Source organism: Artibeus jamaicensis, unplaced genomic scaffold, assembly GCF_021234435.1.
Source record: "Artibeus jamaicensis isolate MK-2021 breed Jamaican fruit bat unplaced genomic scaffold, CSHL_Jam_final contig_525, whole genome shotgun sequence".
Taxonomy (NCBI): domain Eukaryota; kingdom Metazoa; phylum Chordata; class Mammalia; order Chiroptera; family Phyllostomidae; genus Artibeus; species Artibeus jamaicensis.
The window spans coordinates 3,335,962-3,349,191 of NW_026521874.1; the positions used below are offsets into that span (position 1 = coordinate 3,335,962).

General features: G+C 49.7%; 1 protein-coding gene across 1 annotated transcript in view; it reads left to right on the forward strand.

Moving 5' to 3' along the window:
- CLIP1 (CAP-Gly domain containing linker protein 1) overlaps positions 1-13,230 on the forward strand; it is an 89,509-nt gene that overhangs the window by 10,428 nt on the left and 65,851 nt on the right. The gene's annotated exons all lie outside the window — the stretch shown is intronic.

The window sequence follows — 13,230 nt, forward strand, 5'->3', positions numbered from 1 at the left end:
AATATAGAAGTGTGGTCATTTTTCCATTGGATCTAAAGATCTGTAATCCAGGGGGGGACCCCAATAGATGTATATCACTCAGAGTGGAAAAACAGTACACCCCTGAGGGACCTGTAACCCTGGCAGGGGCGGGGGGCGAACCTGTAGCATCTATTAAATTTGCTCATTTACGAAGGGAAAATAAAAAGCTTTTATAAAGAGAAAAAGCAAAAAGAAAATGGTGGACTCTTGTGTGGCTTGTCCCTGTGCCCCGTTCTTGTTCAGAGCACACGGTGGATTCACATTTGCTCTTAGGAGGGTGGACCAGAAACTTACTCATCAGCGTACTTTGGGCGAGGAGTCTCATCTGGAGATGGGGGTTTGAGTCCTAGATGGTTGAGTAACTGTGGCCCTGAGCGATTTCACTTTTTAGAATCATCTTCCTCAGTGGTAAAACGAGGAAGTCGAACTGGATTGCAAAGGCCTCTTCTCAGCCCAATGCTTTACGACACTGTATTAGGTACATTCGTGCCTTCTCACACATGAACGTCATTGACGGCCATTGACCCAGTAAGTATGTTCTTCTGGGAGATACTAACCAGGCCCAGTAATTTCAGTCCTTTTTAAGCTGGTAGTACTAGAATTACAAAGCCACAGGATTTTGCAGAAACTTGTGCAGTTGAGCAGAACAGCTCAGATTATTCAGCTTTTCGTGTCCACCTTCCTACCCCACCCCTTTTCAATTCCTTTGCAGAGAGAGGGAGGAACTTTGGGAGGCTGCTTGTTTTTTGCTTAGCTCTAAGTAGGAGGAGCATAAAAATAAATTTGCACTCAGCCTGAGCTGTACGAAGATATTCATAGTTGCGGGCAGTTCACACCGTGGCCCAGAATTCCAGAAAATTGTCAAGGCTCTCCATGCCTTGACTGGGCTTCGGCCCCTCTTCTTCCTCTTCCTCCTCTTTAAAAAACTGCTGTGGACTTGGCTGCTCTGGGCAGAGCTGCAGTCTGCACCTACTATGTCACACACACTTTCAGTTTAAAAATGTGATTTTCAAGCACACAGTAATTTTTCACAGGGTTATATCTATCCGTTGGTACTCTGTTCTGATTTTGTCCAGCAGACACCCTAAACTGAGTCTTCACTTAAAATTTTACTCCTGACTTTGATAGAAAGATGCGGTGAGAGCTTTCCCAGGGTCCTCTTGTGTGACAGTCCCAAACTGGCCCTTGAGGCTGCCGTGCTGATTTCGCGGGTTGCTTTGTGAGGCCCTACCCATCAGAAACTGGAAGGACAGCTCCCTTGCGTCACCGTCTGCATTAAGGAGCAAATTAATTTTCTCGCCCTTACTGGCTTGTGTCAGTCCTCAGGTGTGTGAACGGGCCTTGCACGTCAATCTTTGTAGACAGCGACTGTCCTGTTTGCCTGTGGTTCATCTTTTGGGCGTCACCCTTGCTGGAGACGCTCAGTTTGTGTTCTGAATCCTTGGGTTAGTATTAAAGCTGTTTGCACCCGGTGTCTGTAAAAAATTGCACCCTTTATTGTGCACGAACTGTCTGTGAAGACGTGCACGTGTAGATAAGTATCGGTGGAAATAGGTCTCGGTGGTCCTCCTGTGTGGTAGGGTGGAGGAGGCTGAGAAAACCCTGAGGTGTGCTCCCAGGGCGGTGGGGACCCTTCCTTCGTTCTCTGTGAGCTTCCCCTGTGAGCCCCAAGGGGTGGCAGCGGAGGGACCTGTCCAGGTGTGGAAGAACCTTGACGGGTTCCCAGGGGTTGGAGGTCTACGAGGAAACAGTGGAGTTTGTGGACGTCGGAGACCGTGGAGTGAGAAAGGACAGGTTGCGTAGCTGTGATACTGAGCAAGCTTTCTGCATGTCCCTGCGTGAAAGGCACGCTGGTCTGGATTAACAAGGAGTGGTTGGTCTCTTGTCAGTGAAGACAGTGAGGACCATCGTTTTTTGTTTTTTTTAATCCTTATCTGAGGATATGCTTATTGGTTTTAGAGAGAAGGGAAGGAAGGGAGAACGGGAGAGAAACAGCGGTATGAGAGAGAAACATCAATCGGTTGCCTCTTGCACGTCCCAGACTGGGAACCAAACCCGAAACCCAGGCACATGCCCTGACCGGGAATCAAATCAGCCACCTTTTGGTTTTTTGCCGGACAACCCCCCGCCCTTGGCCGGGAGGGGACCGTGTGTTTGAAGAATACCTGCCGTTGTTCTTATTCTGATACTTGGCTCTTTGGAGTTAGTGTGAGGAAATCCTGTAGAACAAGGTAATAAACTTGACAGAGAGGAATGAACCGAATGGAAGCATGGACAGGTGGTACCACAGTTAAGTTGGTGTTTCTCTCCGGTTTCCTCTTCCCTTCTTTCACTGATTTTATTATTTCGTGTCCTGCTTTATAATGGTTTGTGAAATGTACACGTTTGGCAGTACAAGACCGTGGTTACCAGCTCTGCCTCCAGCTTGTGGATTAGCTGCGAGTTTATCAGAAGCGGCACAGAAATAACTGGGAGGAACTGCGAGGAGGCGTCGGGCGACTTCCACTCCTTACAAGGTTCTGTTTGTTTCTTCAGCCAGGCGGTCCTTGGAGAACGCTGGCAACTTTCAAGCTAGACTAAGATGCTGCTTTTTGTGGTTTATGTGACAAATTAAATCATAAGCAGTTGTTTGCTTAACTTTGTTTTTCATTTTGTGTAGGGGTAGTGAGTGAGTCTTTGGCTCCCGCTACTGTACTGTATTGAGAAGTTTTAGACTCTGCACTACACTTCGATACCGTGTATTCTGTAAGAACATCACTGTTCCCAGATGCTCCGGCCTGCGGAACACACACCAGGCCAGCCCCACCCTGTCAGGCACTCCCCTTGGAAGGTCGGAGTCAGCTTTCTGGAAGGTGGATTCTCTTTCTGATCCGGAAAAACTGCTTTCTTTCACTTCTTGCGTGTTTATTTCTCACAGGGCTCTAAGACCTTGTTCCCTGGCTCATCTTCTCATTTTTCTGAGTCTCAGAATGCACTGCTGGCGGTGGTGGGGTAAAGGAATTAGGAATTTCCTCTCGCCCATCAGGGCGCAGGCCTGTAGACTTGCTTCCCCTGTGTAAGGTTTCCCGTTACCCTTTAAAGCAGCCCCTTCCCTGCTGCCCAGGCCCCAGGGCCCTGCCCGCTCTCCTCTCCTGCCCATCTCACCTGGACCACCTGCACTGGCGGCAGCGGCCCTTCTGTGGCTTGTGCCCTGCCCTGTGCTTGGTGACAGCACACACGTTGTCCCTGTGTTTGAGGGGCGGGCTCCTTCCTGGGAGGCCGGAACAGTGGCGAACAATGACCACAGGTGGCTTCACGTCCCTTGTCATTAGCTCACCTTGACTGACCACTCACGTGCCTGCCAGATACACTGCCCTGGAGGACAGGCTCCCCTCTCCATCCCACGGGGAGGAGCCTGGGTCTTTCTTTATTCAGACCAACAGGCTCCCCGATGTTATAGCTCCAGGGCAGTGCTTTGTCTTCCCCGGGGCTTACGTTTTAAATTGTCGTCAAAGGCAATTTACCAAAGGCTAAAGGGGGAAATGTCCGAATGATAAATAAATGATGAGGATGTGACACTGAGGGGGTCGCCCCCTCCTCCTCCTCCTCCTGCAGGTCCCCCTCTGGTCCCCAAGCCTGTCTTTGCCCGTGGCCCTACCACGTGGGGCTGGTCTCTGGCGGCAGAAAGACAGCGAGAGCCCGGCTGCCTCAGGAGAACGGCGCTCTCCGGCCCTTCTTGGTGCTTGCAACGCCGCCTCCTGCTGCGCCGGCCTCCTTACGCCTGCCAGTCCCTGACTCTCGGGTGCCGGTCTTGTATCTCGAGACGCAGTTACTGTATTGTCATCTGTAACTCAGTCTCTGCGCTTTGAATTTTGCGTGGGCGAATTCCCAAGCTCAGGGCTGCTCTGTCCGTTTTATTGGGCAGGGCCATGTGCCACAGGCAGGGCTCCTTCACCCCTCTGTCTCCCGTCAGATAGGGGTCTTAGGGGTGCTCTTACTGTAAATGCTGGTTTTTTTCTCTAAAGAACAACTAAATTGTTCACAGTTTGCCATGCAGGAGTTTTTCTGCTTTTTTCCTCACCGATGTGTTGCCATGAAGGAGGAAAGATGAGTGGGGCCCACCCGGGGGGCTTGGCGAGTTCACCACCAGCTCCAGCGTGGGAGCGGCCTTACGGGCCTCCCCAAACACGCGAGGCTGGCGAGCACTGGGAGCGGGGCAGGTCCATGCTGAGGGGTGGTCTAAGTGTAAAATATAAAATGCAGGATGGGATTCAGAGACCAAGTGTGAGAAAAAGAGTGTGGAGTAGCTCGCTGATAATTTTTATATTGAGTCTCTCTTGAAGCAGTATTGTGGATGTATGGGATTAAATGTTATTCATTTTAGCTATTTTTAATTTTTAAAAACTTGGTTGCTGGCAAATTCAGAATTGCAGATGTGTCCGTCATTATATTTCTGCTGGATAGCACTGATCTGGAAGAGTGCGGCTGTGTCGAGAAAGGTGATGTTGTGATTTGAGACTCTCGGCCCTTGTGCACCGCCCACCGGAGGTGGTCATGGAGCTGTTTGCGCACAGCACCGGTGGGCAAACACCCGCTGTTGAAGGAGGAGGATACAGGTTGGGAAATCCTCCAACGCCCTCCCGTTCACAGATGCCGAGAGGGTGAGCTACCGCCGCCGCTCCATGCCCCAGTTTGAAATCGCAGGCGTGCGTCACTCTACAGGTTCTTGTTTTGATGCTGAGTCAGGACAGAACTTTGGAGAACTCTTCATGTGCACCAGATACTTTGTTAGGTCTCTTAGACGCCAAGGCAAGCCTCATCCCGGACCACGAGGGACTTAGTCATAGTGTGAAGTGCAAACAGAGGGGAGTGAGTGTGAGTCATCGCTCATTAACAGAAGGCTGCGCCGTGGCCGGAGCCGTCCAGAGCGCATGTAAAGGGAGAAGAGCCTGTGATCAGGGGCCGGGCCTGCCTGTATTCTCTGGGCGTCAGTTCCTGAGAGAGTGCAGCTTCGGGTTGGAAAGCGCCCACTTGCTGAGGCAACAGTGTGCTGTTCCCACCCAAGGACCTTAAGCTCAGTTCAGTATGAGCTGCTGGGTTTAAACTGGTCCCAGGCAGGCCTGTCAGCTTATTGATTCGGTTTTGATAGTTCGGTTTCTGTGAAGTTTAAACCTTCTGTGTTTTACCCAGGGATTGAAGAAAATATGCATCAGGGCTCCTCAGTTTCGCTTCCTTCGGTCTTTTCTGTATGTGCAGAAATAGGAATGTGAGCAACTCTGAAAGGGGGAACAGTGGAAATGCCTGTCAGTTTGGAAAGCCACCAGAGGGTTGTGTAATGTTTTCTGTGGCTGAAGCAGACAGGCTCAGGTTACACGGTGCCTCCCGTGTTGGGGGTGGGGGACAGCAAGTGACACAGCATACAACAGAGACTTACATAACGGGGACTTCAGGGGACAGGATTGAGCTGTGGAGGAACCTCCCAGGCGCAGGAACAGGCTTGTAGGACACACACAGCCTTTGAATTTTCCCCTTGCTTGGCATGAAAAGCAGCTTCAGAAACATCTTTCTCTCAAACTAGACTTTCCATTACTCTGGGACCTTCTTCCCCTTTTCCTTCGGTGATTAAGTTCAAGGACACATAGCGTTTGAGGATTAGAAGGGAGCACAGAATTCTCAGCGTGCAGCTGTCTTCAGGTAAGCCCCTCACCCTGCCCGCGGCCAGGTTCCCCAGGGTGGCTGCCACAGCTTGCGGCCGGCTTCCGGGGGCCGTGGGAAAGTCTCTCCTGGCACGTTAAAGTCACCGCCAATCCCTCCATCTCCTTTGCCTCCCAGCAGAATTTCCAGATGTAGTAAATAAAGGAGTGTGTTCGTTTGCTGAAGGGACCAAATGGACTGGAAAGGGACTGAGGTCAAGTGCGGAGACGTGATTTGCCTCGGAGGACACGATGCCGGGCTCAGAGTCCCAGGAGATGCCGTGCCTGCTAGAAGCCGATCTTATCAGATCTGGGTTCTGCTTGGCTGATGGCAGAGGACTCTTCTTACTCTGGCATCCCCAGAGCCACAGCTGCTTGCCTTTCACTTTGAATCTTTGCCCTTCCACTTGAGTTCGGATTTGAAATCCAAAACAGTGGAACCGCAGAAGGATGGAGTTAGAAGTGGGTCTTATTTCATCAGTGTCCTCAGATTGCAGATGGGGACATCAGGGCCTGGGAAGGGGCTGTAGACCTGGGTAGGGTCATCCCACTGGGACAGAATTCAGGGTCTTTCTTTTCACCCATTTAAAAAAAAGATTTCATTTATTTATTTTTAGAGAGAGGGGAAGGGAGAGGGGAAGAGAGGGAGAGAAACATCAACATGGGAGATACATCGATCAGTTGACTCTCACATGCCCCCCAACTGGGGAAATGGCCCGCAACCCAGGCCTGTGTCCTGAGTGGGAAACGAACCTGCAACCTTTCAGTTCACAGGCTGGCACTCAGTCCACTGAGCCACACCAGCCAGGGCAACACATTTGTTGTTGTTGTTTTTTTTAAGATTTTATTTATTTATCTATCTTTAGAGGGGAAGGGAAGGAGAGGGAGAGAAACATCGATGTATGGTTGCCTTTCGTGCGTCCCCTGCTGGGAACTGGCCTGCAGGGAACCAGCCTGCAACCCAGGCATGTGCCCTGACTGGGAATCGAACCTCGATTGTCTGGTTTGCAGTACATTTGTTTTTTAAAGCCACAAATTTATGGGTAAACTGAAAGAAAAAAAAACCCAAAAAACTAAGTAAAACCTTCATAAAACAAAAATTATGAAGAATATTTATTTTTATTTGACCGCAGTTCACACCGTGTGTGTGTGTGTGTGTGAAGGGAGTGCCTGTTTTGAAAAACCTGGTTTACTTCTATAAATTGCTCACGCATTTTTAGGGTTATGAGGTATTGAGAAGGCAGTGCAGTTTGGATTTCACTAAAATATGTTCTACAGTAAAAACTTTGTGTGGAAGGTGTCAAACATACGCAGAAGTAGAGAGAACAGAACCACCACCTAACTCGACAGTTATAAACTCCCCATCAGTCTTACATAAGTTTTAGTTAGCTGTAATCAAACTTGTTCTTTAAACATATTTTGCTCCTGCCAGGAAAATGTCTCTTTGCTTTTCAGCAACAATAGTACCTTTTTTTTTTTTTTTTTTGCAACTACACTGGCATTCTGGTATAGTTAACAACAGCGTTGGCATGAACCAGGCCCAGAATGCCGACCAGCCACTGGCTGCTGTTCTCCCAGCACTGGGACACTTGCCTGGGTACAAGGCAACCTACACCTGGGGAGAAACAACAGTACTTTTATTTATTATTTGAAGAATTACGCTTTTTGCGGTATGAGGCATTTTCATCTCAGGTGCTTATCCTGAAAGTTTCTTTGAGCAGTTTACTTGGCCGATTCCAAGTTGCCGAAGCCCATTCCAAAGCCCTGAGCAGAGTTTTTACCCCTCTGCCGCCGCATTAGGTAAGATAGGCTAGCTGCTGTTAACAGACACCACTAATTTTAGTGACTTACAGATAAAAGTTTATTTTCAGACATGGAAATGCCCAGGGTAGGTTTTTCCTAATAAAGAAACGGGGAGGAGGGATTCAGGAGTTCGTGCTTCGACGCGCCCACTGTTATCTTCCTTCATCAAGCTGTTGGAAGGGCCACAAGCACGGGGAACTGCGCATGCGGAGAGGCCTGGCAGCACTCGTCCCCAACGCTTCTCTCATTTCATTGGCTGGAACTCAGTCACGTGGCCACACTGAGCTGCTGAGGGAGCTGGGAAATACTGCCCGTTACTGCCGGAACAGAATGGGCTTGGCCAACTCCTGCCCCCTGCACATGCGCCTCCTACTGGCCTTGTGTCGCATTTAATGTTCCCGTGTGGATGGCAGCCCGGTAGAGTCTGCTTCCTAAGTCTCCGGTTGAAGCCATTTCATTGTAGCTCAGACATCATCACATCTTTTTCCTGCTCATGAAATTCTGCCTGTTCATTAAATAATATTTGAGAAACTCAAGAAAACAGAGAAGTCATAAGAACTAGCAGTCATCTCAGCACCTGGAGATAATTATTATCAATCCTGTGTTACTTTTCCGTCCAAGTTAAGAATCCTTAACCATGTAGAAATATCAAAAAAATTTCATCTATTTTGTGCTGGCTTGCAAATGCCTAACTCTGGGGGCGTTGGGGGACGCAACAAAATCAATGCTCTGGCGATGTTGCCTTTTCTCCGCCAAGACACCCGATTGCACGGCTGTGGTGAGGGCTCACACACTCGGCATTTTGCAACGAACTTCTTGCTTACACATCACAATCCTCACCCTTAGTAAGCAGAGGAGAGGTCGAGTGACACAGTGAACTCAGTGACATATTAGGGTGGTGAGGCAGGGAGAACACTTAACTTGGTGATTACTTCCTGCTTGGTATTCAGAATTCTTAAATGCAGCTTAATTTTCGAGGAGAGAACACTAAGACAGCGTGTTTCAAGCTGAATGTGAATGAAAACTTGCAAACGTGAGACGTACAAGAGCACCTACCTGGTGGCAGGCTGAGTTTCTAGGTAAATGTGCTTTTCTCTGCTTGCCTGGTGGCCTGTGCCCGTCAGCAGCGAGGAGATGCTGCTGATGGAGATGGGAGGGGCATTTGTTGGGTGAAGGTACGTTTCCTGAGTCACCGGCTCCGGGCCCGGGGAGACAGGACCCTCTGGGTCTTTTTCCTTCAGGGGCTGAGGTTGCCTCTCCGGGCAGACCAGCATCAGAATCCCTGCTTGTGAGGTCGTCGTCATGACCTCACAACCCGGACTGCTCAGCATGTTCGCCTGGCTTCTGGGGGTACATGAGCTGAGGCCTGGCCCCGTTCCGAGGACACCATGAGGTACTATTGCTTTGTCCTGTGTCACAGACTGGCGTTGACTTTTCTGTGACTTCTGTAGATAGAAAGTAAAGACATCAATGTTAGTCCCTCCATAGTTTCCTGAAAAAGACTGTGCAAGGAAAATCACTGTTTAAAATCTCTGGCAGGACATTTGCAGAGAGACAAGTCGACAGCAGAGCAGGAATACTGTACTGTTTGCATGAGCATGCGGTTACCTGTTCTCTGCGGCCATGGCGTTGCGATGGCCGTCGGCCCTGTTTGCTGTGAAATTTGCTGTCAGCCGCCCCGCTCCCAGCACATACACATGACATTCTTGTCCGTGGCACCAGGCAGGTAGCGATTGGAAACGAAGAGACTCGGCCATCAGTGGTACCAGTTATCTGTGACTCAGAGACCTAACTTCGCATGCATCACAGTTCACACGTGGTCACCTTCGGGTTCTGACTGTATCGCTGTGCTCTTTGCACCTGTTTCAGCTGGAGCTGAAGGAGAGGGCACGGACCCACACAGACACCCCGAAACCTGGTCTTCGCAGGTTAATACACACAACTTTCTTAAGGTTGGCCAAGCACTTGATAAGTTATCCACTCCTGTCTTTTTTTTAAGAAGATGTTGGACCCTTTTTTTCTTTTCTTTTTTTTGGTGGTGGGGGGCTGTCTGGCTTCTTTTTGTGTAATTTTTAAGTTGTTGGACTTTTCCTCTAAGTTTGATTCTGTAAGAGATTACATGCCCCCCAGTTTTTTGGTTTTACTTCTTTTCCCCCACACGAAGCATGTCAGTGTCGGAGAGACCCACCCGTCTCGCTTGTTGCAGCCAACGGCTCTTTCAGAGCACCATCCGCCGTGTGCCCTGGCTTATCCTCTGTAGCCGTCCCGTGCCCCTGTTTTCTTAAACATGTAAGACCTACAATCTTAAAACATTTAACTTTCTCTTTAAAAAATTTTATTTATTCGTTTTTAAAGAGAGAGGATGGGTGGGAGAAAGAGAGGGAGAGAAACTTCAATTGGGTACCTCTATCTCTCACGCGCACCCCGCCTGGGGACCAATCCTACCACCCAGGCATGTGCCCTGACTGGGGATCGACCTGGCGACCTTTCGCTCTGGGCCACTGCCCAACCCACTGAGCCACACCAGTCAGGGGCATTTCTTCAAAACGAGGAGCCCTGTATCAATCTAGCAGGTGTGTCACTTTCAAATGCGTCTCTCTAGCCGGGAGAGACGGTTAGACACTCTGTCTCTGTGAGACAGCTTTTTAGAAACGAGCCATCCTGTGTATGGAGGTGAAATTGCCAGTTTTAGGTTGAGTTGTAGGGACAGTAAGTAACTGCTTCTGGTCAGTTTTCATGAGTAAAAGTGATTCTGTGCGTTCGGCCTTTATCCTTATACAGGGAGACTAGAACTGAATGCTTGATTAACTTTTGAATTTCCAGTCTCTTTGCAAGATCTCTTTTGCGGCAGAGTAATGGGGAGGGGGTGGGAAAGGTAGTGGGGTCGGCAGGGGGGCTGGGCCCAGAGGCGTCTTGGGGCAGCTGGGACGGGAACCTCTCCTCGCGCCTTGCAGACAGTGTTCCGTGGCCCTGGCTTCACCTCCAGACTTGGGATTCATTACTGGAGTCCCTTTTCCCCACCCTCCCCACCCCCTTACAGGCCCTGGTAACTTGTCCTTTTACTGCAAATATATATATTTTTTATTGTCTGGGTGTTTTCAATATTCTTGCCTTCGTGAGGCGCGGTTCCAGTGACTGCTTATTAAGGGGCTGCAGTAACTGTGTGTTCTCTGTTCCACAAAGGCTGTGGTCTTGGGCTACATCCCCAACCTCTGAAAAATTGTTTAGAAGACAGAGTTTTATGTGCTTTCCTGTCTAAATAATGTGTAGTGAGAGAGGTTCTATCAGAGAGGAAAGTGGGGTGCTTGAGCCCCGACCAGTGTGGCTCGGCTGGTTGGGTTTTGCCCCACAAAGCGAAAGGGGGCTGGTTTGCACGCGTCCTGGTCAGGGCACACGCCTGGGTTGCGGGTTCAGTCCCCAGCAGGGGCACAAGTGAGAGCAGGCGATAGATGTTTCTCTCTCACATCAGTGTTTCTCGCCCTCTCCTTCTCCATCTCTTCTCTCTCTGAAAATAAATAAAATCTTTTTTAAAAGGAAGTGGGGTGCTTGGATTCTTAGAAGTAATAGTAGCTAAGTTTGTGGTTCCTACCATGTACCAGCATTGTGATCACTTGGAGTCTCCCCGGGTGCCGGTATTTTCTGATACCTAACATCTAGACAAATGTGCACCAGTGCCCTGGAGGGTAGGACACATGATTGGGTGGAAGGAGGGCGGTTCTACTTTCTGGAATCTTAACTTTGAGTGAAGTGGACATTCTCAAGACACAGGAAGCACACTTCTGTTTTTGAAATACCAGAGAGGATAAGTCTTCTAAAGGTTACTTGCTTCCCAGAAATAAGTATCTTCCCCTTTTACATTTGTCCTTTAGATCAGATCTCAGAGTTAAATCACAAACTAGGGTATTAAAATACTGATCTAGTTCAAAATGTGTGCTTATTTCAGGCCTGGCTTTTTTTGTCTTGTAAGCCTGCAGGTCACACAGAAATAAACAGAACTGTTCCTCCCCATGTTGCTGTTCAGCTACACAGCTTCCTGTTTTCGGGTGGGAACGTGACCCTCTTCAGGAGAAGGAAGGGGGTTGGAAGGGGGTGTGCAGATGGTTTAGTCGTCTGTGACGGCGGTCCCCCACGTTTGGGCACCTCGGGCCAGTTTCATGAAAGAAGGGGACAGGGAGACACAGGAGGTGGAGCCCAGGCTGGCTTTGCTTGCAGCTGGGGGTTGGGGACCCCCGATGCACGAGGACTCCTGGAGCGCCCCTCCATGGTCCGCAGCTGGTGCTCGGGAGTAGGTGGCTGTTCCTGCTTCTCCCTTCTGAGAGTGTACAAGCAAAATAGTAGCTACCTTTGACTGTTCAGAAGTGAGTTAGGTTCTAGAGATGAACATTTTATAAGTGGTTCTCGGCTTAAAACATATTAGAAGCACAGCCATCAGTCGGTGGTGTAAATGTGAAGTTTCAGGTGGTGTTTACAGTGTATGTTGTTGCAACCTTGCAGTTTGGACGTGAGATTATAAAGGAGAGTGACTGGCCAAAAACAAGCGAAAAGCACAGCAGACCTCCAGTTCTCTCACGGGGGCGGGAGGGGGGGGGTTGCTCACTTAGCTTGGTCTGTGCTGACTTCTGAGCTCTCAGAGCTACCCAGTGGGCTCGGGTCCATTTTCGTATGTTATTCTAATTTTGAGGGCTTTTGATTCAAAATCTGGAAGCGGCTCGTGGCATTTTAGAGCCAAATTAGTGAAGCACTGGGGGGCTGACATGGTCCTCGCCACCTTGGGTTGCCGATAAATTGCAGCTTGCAAAGTGTCTCTGAGTTTATTTGTAAAAGAGGGGTTGAAAGTGTTTTGACCGAAGCAGTATTATTCAAATAAACTTACCATGCCCTGAGGTGACCACTCAGAAGGGCACTTCATTGGCAAGCAGACCGTCCCTGGCCAGAGGAGGTTCCAGAACAATGCTGTCCTGTGAAGCGTTCTTTGATGGTGGCAGTTGTTCTGGAAGTCACATGGTGAGCGCGAGTGGCTGCTGGCTACCCTGTTGGAGGGGGCGGATCTGACGTGCAGACTGGGGCACGCAGTTCACAGTAAGACCACCCCAGTCGTCAGGCAGAGTAGCCCTCCTCCGCCGGGGCCCAGAGCCCTGGAAAAGTCTGGGGTCTGTCCTTGTGTCCAGAGGCATCCAATCTTTTTAGCCTCTCGAAGTGTATCCTTGCTAAGGTGGTACCTGAAGGTTTTAGGTGAGAACCTGCCTTTGTAGTCAGTTTACTCATCAACTTGGGATGCTCGCGGCTCTTCTCCCCTGAAATCGAAGACCTGCCCTGGCAGCCCCCGTCTGTTCCCGGTGCCCGTGGCCGGAGTGGAGGAGGAAGACTTGGATGCCGCTGGAGAAGGGCTGCGAGCCCTTGGCTTAAGTCCTTGCTTGGAGCTGGTGGTTAGGGTCACATGATTGAAACAGACTCAGGAAACAAGCATAGGGGCTCGAGGGGAAACGCGAGAGACGTCTTTCACTTTGTGCCAGTAGAATCTCGAAGTTATAGAGGTGGCCTTTCATTCGAGTGTAAGGCACGTAAAACGTGGGCAGAGCGGGTCTTGATCTGCTCTTCAAGGCCCTCTAGAGTCTCCTTTCAAGTCACTCTTCTCGCTCGATTTCTTACCAGGGTCTTTCGATGTTAGCCGAACAGAGCTTTTCACTGTATTGCTCACCCGCTTCATACACGTCTCCCTTCTTCCTTTGTCTCC